Raw genomic sequence first — 7,534 nt, 5'->3', positions numbered from 1 at the left:
TATATATATATATGGATTTTCAAGAAAACCAAGAACAGAAAATATAAATCAAGTTAGATAATAACTATAAATAGCTAATAGCATTGATGGAGCCATGAATTTTCAGATTTGGAAAACATGAGTCTTATTATAAATTTAGATATCGATAGTTACATGCATTTTTATAAAATAGCAGAATATTACATGGAAATTAGAAGGATCTTTAAAGTTACCAGGAAAGATTTAAAATTACTTCTAAAGGATAACAATCATAAAAAGTTTCTTTCCATTTTTAAGGCTTTTTGCATTTTTCTCCCTTTTTTGTTGCACGCAGTCTATCACTGAGCTGAAAGTGTCTTTACACCACTATAGATATCTTACAAATCTTCATTAATTTCAAAGAATGAGACAGAAAAATTGTCAGTCATGATACTCATGAAATAATGCACTTCTAAAAAAATACTTTTCAGGAAAAAAAAAAATGACTCAGGAAGGAGGAAAAAGACCCAGTAGGTGATTGATTTGGAGACCCTAAGCAGATTGCTAGAGGTTGCAACAGCTCTGCTTGCCTTGGCCCTTTCAGGCTGCATGCTGTTCCTCAGGCAGGTAGAGCAGCTCTGAGTGACCAGAAGTGGGGAAGGCCACATCTGTTGAATGGGGCCCACAGTGGTCTAAGCTTACCGCACTGTCCAGGGAAGAACAGTGAGAGATGAATGCTGATTCTCAATCTCCTTGGGAAGGACGTTTGGCCTCAGAAGGAAAGGCTGAGATTTAGATGTTAGCTTTAAGAGAGACAACTACTTGTATAGCCATACTGCACTGGGAAGCATAAAAATCCAGTTGAAAAGTGAGATGAAGTACAAACAGCAAATAAACATATGAAAAATGTTCAATATCACTGATCATTCAACAAATACAGGAGCCAGGGATTTAGCTCAGTGGTTCTGTCACCTGCCTCCCAAGAGTTCAATCCTCAGTACCAAAAGAAAAAGAAAAGAAAGAAATGCAAATTAAAACAACACCAAAATTCCATCTAATTACAAAAGAATGGCCATCATCAAGAAATCAAACAATAAGAAATGCTGATGAGGCTGTTGGGGAAAAAGAATCTTTCTCTGTTGTTGGTGGGAATGTAAATTGACACAACTTCTATGGAAATTAGTATGGAGATTCCCCCAAAAACAAAAACTAGAGGTTCTACTTGTTTTTTGTTTGTTTGTTTGTTTTTGAGAGTAGGAAAAATTTATTGAGGGAAAGAAAGTGTCTGTGTAAGACAGACATAAGGGGGACCAGAAAGTGAGTTGCCCTCCCACTCCACTTTTCAAAGATGTTTTATACAGGAAAGCCATGTGGTGAGGCAGATACAGAGTGGGACAAAGCTATAAGACCCAATGGAAAGACCCAAGATGGGCATGAAGTGGGGCAAAACCATGACCAAACAATAAGATTACAAGTATAGTCACCCAGGTAATATTGATTAAATGGGGGAGCAAATCATGTAGTAAGCATATAAGGATTATCAGTAAGGGTGGGAGTCAAGGATATATACTGGAAAGGCTGGGTTAAGATGGAGATGTGCCACCCATTCTATTTATTTAGAATATTGATATTCACTGCTATTTATCCCCAGGGGAAGCACAAGGGTATAGTAGTTTCTCTCCTCTTACAATTCTAACCACAGTGAATGTGTCTTGACTGTCCTCTATGTTGGCTCCTTGCTATGTTGGCTCCTTGAAGGTGGCCCTAACCAACTGCCTACAAGATATCTAATTAACTTACCTATCTGCAATAGTCCCTCCTCTGAAGAAGTACCCCTCACTGCTGTGAGGCAGCAAAGGGAGAAGACAGCTCTTACTACTTCCAGCTCAAGTGGGTTGTAGTTGTGATTAGTAGTTAGTTACTCTACAAACTGTCTATGTAAAGACATTCAATAGGTGCCAGGCATTGTCATCTTGCTAGCTTCATAGCTTTTAAATCTGAAGGAGACAAAGAAGCCAAATAAGCAGTTAAGAATGCATGGGCCAAATCATAAGGTCAGCAAGAGCAGGACTGCTGTGAATGTACCCCACAAAGAGGAAGAGGAGAAGGTCCAGGAGACTTCAGAATCCAACACAAAAGTCGTATTGTACAGTTTAGCAGTTATAAGATGTTTACAAGGTGAATCTGGTGGATCCTGGTAAAATGACATTTGTCATTGGTTCCATTTATATAACCACTTAATTAGGCAGGCTTCAGGCAAGAATAAACAAAATTTTTAAGAAATTAGAGTATGCATAATCTAAGCATGAGTACATTTGAATGAAAGGGTAGCTTGGAGAGAAACTCTCACTTAGAAATTGAAATAGTGATTGAACCTACTGGTCTTAGATGCTTTCATTGATAGAGGTTATCTGTAAGTCTCATACTTTGTCATAAGTCTCTCTAGTTGTAGCTGTAAAATAAGAGACAATATGAAGAACAAATTTTGCTAAGAAATATAAAAATCCAACTGAGTTCTTATAGATTTTACCATAGTTTTTTTTTTTTTCTAATGATCTACAACAATGGTCAGGTACTGGTAGAGCTGGAAACTGCCAGAAGGGGTCAGTGACTGGAGCCCCTTTTTAGATCTAGCTTTATCACTATGCATTGTTCTTATACCTCTTTTGGTTCTTTTTTGCTGGGTGTTTAAGACTATGTTAAAGTGAGACCTGTGTCAATCAACATGAACCTCTTGCTATCTACAAAGTTCAGTTAAGACTCCTCATCATTATTTTGGGACCATTCATAGAGCCTTTCTACTCTTCTGCCAGTGTCAGCCATTAGGATGAGTCACGGCCTTGCTTCACCATGTTGCTTTCGATGAAAGTGTGGGAGACTTTTCCCTCTTCGTGGCCCTCCTTTGGCACATGGTATATTTGTCCTCTGGCACCCAACATTCTCCTTGCTCAGAAGGTTGAGTGACTTATCAAAGATGTAGGATCTTGTAGGAAAAGTTACTTTGTGTCCTGGATCTTTGTTGACCTTGAGAGGCTAGATCCAAAATAATGGCTGTCCTCATAGCCCAGTTACCTTTCTAGTTTTGGTCCCCAGATTTGAGTTGTTGAAAAGAAGATAGTTACATAAGTATTTCAATAGGAGCAGTGAGCTTAACTATTATAATTTCACCTGGGCTTTAAGCACTTTTGAAATATAAAGCACAGTTGGAGGGCTATTATTTTACAACCTATGCTTGTTTAGGTGGATTTCTACAAAATGTTAACAGACAACAGTTATGCATTATATAGAGAAATTTAAGATCAAGAGCCACTCATAGTATTTTAGCATAGCAACCATAATGACATTATCTTTGGAACACATTCAAGCGTCCTTCTTTTAGTCAAATACCTCCATCTGATCACACGACATTAAATGACATAAAGAAAATTCATGATTTTTAAGGACCACATGTCTCTGGGGGAACTATGAAATCCATGATGGGATGAACCCAGAGCTTTATTACCAATAGAGCAGAACTCCTCCCCCTTTCCTTGCCTGCCTCTCCTACCCTCCCTCTCACAGTGGTATGGATGCTTGTTTTTAAAAACTCATGGTAATAAAAGCTTAGATGCTGCTTTGTGAAAAAACAATTGCCACTTTGCATATCTATGGCACAGTATATAAAAGTGTGGTCCTCTCACAGCAGAGGGCAAACTTATTAAAAATGAACAGGATACAATATAGTTTGAGGCAATGTGGAAATCTGACAAAGCAATAATTCATTGCTCTGAACACCAAGAAGAAAAAAAGATGCAATAGTAAATGGCAATGCTAAGGTAGACATAAAATCCAAAAGGACAACTGAATAGAAACTTTAGATGATTAGACCCACCCCCTGTAAAGGTTATAAATATGTGTTAGTATGGGTTTGGACTTTTTTCTGGATGGCCTGAGGTCTTCCCTATAAAAACAGAAAGGGCTTCAGAGTATGCAAGATTTTATTAAAAAATTCCAAGGTTTGGTCTGCCTCTCTCCATAGGCAGTGACAATGGGCCAGCATTTGTAACAGAAGTTGTACAAGATCTAGCTAAACTTTTATAGTTATTGACCTCAGAGTTCTGGTAAGGTTGAAAAAAATGATAAATCATACCATTAAGGGAGCATTAACTAAATATTGTCAGACAGTGCCAGGCATGGGTTGATTTACTCCCTTTAGCTCTCCTTAAAATAAGGAACACTCCCAGTTATACCGGATTCTCCCCATATGAAGTCCTGTTTGGAAGGTTGCCATGTATCTTTAGAGAATTTACAGGAAATTTATCTCAGTTAGGCTCATCTAGCATGGAGTTACAGCTATTAGAATTAGGCAAGGTGTTCCAAGGACAAATTAGAGATAAAAAGGTCCTCCCAGTGTTGACCCCTGATCATCTGATTAAACCATGAGGCCAAGTTTATGTGAAAAATTGGAAAAAGATCCCATTATATTCCACTTGGGAAGAGCCATATGAGGCACTTATGGTTACCCCCACAGCTGTCATGGTAGCTGAAGTCCAGCCGTGCAGTCACCATTCTAGAGTAAAGTGTGCATATACGGAGAACTCCACAGACTGCAACCTCAAGGGACAACATACTCAATACCCCAATTCAGATGCTGGAGGGTCAACAAGCTGCCATTTCAGGAGACAACACACTCAAAGCCCTGCTCTCACCACCCCAGAAGCTGGCAAGTCCACGCATGGCTGAAGAATGAGGACTACAACTGAGATACGGACTGTTATATTATATCAAACTGTTATGAGCTATTATGTGTTTGAATTAAGAGCTTATAAGCCTAAAGATGATAAAAATGTGTGATCTTTAAAATGGTTAAAATGGGAACTGGAAGGACATCCCCTCATTCTTTTGATGCCTGTCCAAAAGAACTTTATGATAGGAATATACACAAAAAGATATATGGGTCAGATAAAGCTCAAATATGGTTAAACAGTTCTGTTGCAACCCAAAAGTACTGGAAATTTTGATAACTGTAAACAGAGACAATGTAAAATGTATGTAGCCTTTAAAATTGTATATAGCTTGGTCTTGAGAAACAAGCTGACCACAAGGAATAGTTTTCTTGTGTTTATACTGGGTATCAGTCAACTGCTAGGCATTGGCCCCAAAAGTTAAAAAGATAGATTCTACAGATTTCAAAGGTTTGGAAAGATCCTTTCCAGAAATAGGGAAAACTCCTGCACTGCAGGAAATATAGAAAGTCTTAAAAGGACATCCAAAATTATACAGAAGTAGATATAGATATAATGGACTTGATTGAGGGTACTCATTCACTGTTGCTATAGACAGACTAGGAATTAGCCTCTGATTACTGAATTTGCACACCACACACTGTGGTGACTTATCAGGCAATTGGCATTATGAATGGCCTGCCCTTAGAGCCAGTAAAGCTTACTATGTATCCTTTGCTCAGCTACCCATTAGATGTAATTAAGAATGGGACTTACTTTCTTGGTACCTGAAAGTCACACAATGTCTCAGTTGTCTGCACTATTATTGTTGATTTGTTTTCTACTGCTAGTAAATACTATGCATCAAATGGAACTTTTTCTGTGGAAATGATGATTTTAAGGTGATTTCAAAGTGTTCTACTGGTTTATGTGCTCTTGGGATACTAATCCCCAACTTGTCTGTCTATACTCCTTAAGCTATGAGAAAGATGCCTTTACAAATTGCTACAACAAATGGTTTGGTTAAAAAGGGGGGGGTAAAAATTCTTACTTAATTCTTATTTGTTATCCTTTGGCAGGATATCATTTAAAGAGAACATACATAGTGGCTTATAAATTTACCTCAGAAATGTCTAGGCCTTAATTTTAAGCAAGTGACATTGTTTGGACTACTTGACATCTGAGCATGCCTAAGTGTTGTGACACATATAACATACATCACAAATTTTTGGAAAAACTATTATTTGACTGGTTATCTCATGCTGGCTTAACATGTATCTCTTATTAGAAGTAACTGGAGTGCAAGAGAAAGGCAGATATCTGAGTGAAAAAAGAACATTACCATAAACAATATCTTAGGAAATTTTGTACACTCAAAAGACATGAATAATATTTAGTACACCATGAAATAAGAGTGAGTATCAGTTACACGAAACCCTTTGTCACTTCATTTTGTTTTGTACCAAGAACAATTTTAAATAAAACCTTATTACTTTTCTAAAGAAAACTTAGCCTATATATTGAGTGAAAAAAGAACATTACCATAAACAATATCTTAGGAAATTTTGTACACTCAAAAGACATGAATAATATTTAGTACACCATGAAATAAGAGTGAGTATCAGTTACACGAAACCCTTTGTCACTTCATTTTGTTTTGTACCAAGAACAATTTTAAATAAAACCTTATTACTTTTCTAAAGAAAACTTAGCCTATATATATATATATAAAAGAAGGCTGGAATATTTTTTTTCAGGCAGTCACTTCTTTATTTAGTAAAGTAGCTCTTGTCTAGTAGTTTTCCTAAGCCCAAAAGTCTTTAACTATAGAAACAAATCTTTAGATGACCTATGAGTGTCAGATCATAACAAATACATTATTTTTAACCAAAGAAAGATTTGTGAGTTATTATATATAGACAACAATATGTAATGTAATTTTAAAACCAGTTGACATTATTTGGATGATCTGGCAACATAGGGGAGCATATCTTTAATTATATTTATCTGTAAGCCAACGTGAATTCAGGCAAATATCTTAAAAAATCCAAAGTGCTAAAAGAGAGTGAGAGGCTCACAACATAGCAATGTGAGTATGTACAAATCCCAGGGAGCAGTAGGGTGTACCAGATCAGCATGGCTGCAGGGATTCCATCTGGGGAACCACCCTGACCACAGAAACTTGGGCAAATCTGTCCAGCCATGGCCCACCCAGAAAAGAGCTGCAGAAGCACACAAGCTTTAGTCAGAGGCCTTTCCCACAGCATTAGTGATTTGAACCCAGGAACTGGTGTACTGGTGAGCAGAAAAGAAAAGGCCTCTTGGTGGCTTGCTGAGAATTGAAAACCAGTGGATGAGCAAACAGTTTTCTCAATAAAGGCACAATGGGCTGCATCAGTTGAAATGAGAAGACACTGAAACAAGTCCCAGAACCAGACATGATATTCTATATAGAAGACCAAAGAACACCACCAAAAGTCTTCTAGACTTAATAACAAAATTCAGTAAAATCAGTAGCTTTTCTGCACATGAAAAACAGACTCACTGAGAGAGAAATGGGGCAAACCATTCCTTTCAAAATAGCAACCAAAAAATTGAAATACCTTGGAATCAACCTAATAAAAGAAATCAAAGACATCTGAAAGCTACAAAACTCTGAAAAAAAGAGATTGAAGAGGATATAAGAAAATGCAAAGACATCCCTTGCTTCTGGATAGGAAGAATCATCATAGTGAAAATGGTCATACTTCCAAAACTGCTATATAGATCTCATGCAATCCCAATTGAAATTTCAGCAGCATACTTCACAGAACTTGAGAAAATAATCCAAAAATTCATTTGGAACAAGAAGAGACCTAGAATAGCAAAAGCAA

This window comes from Fukomys damarensis, unplaced genomic scaffold (assembly GCF_012274545.1).
Source record: "Fukomys damarensis isolate Sample0158 unplaced genomic scaffold, DMR_v1.0_HiC HiC_scaffold_26, whole genome shotgun sequence".
In the NCBI taxonomy this organism is placed as follows: domain Eukaryota; kingdom Metazoa; phylum Chordata; class Mammalia; order Rodentia; family Bathyergidae; genus Fukomys; species Fukomys damarensis.
The sequence above is the reverse complement of the archived record's forward strand: the minus strand, read 5'-3'. Positions refer to the sequence as shown.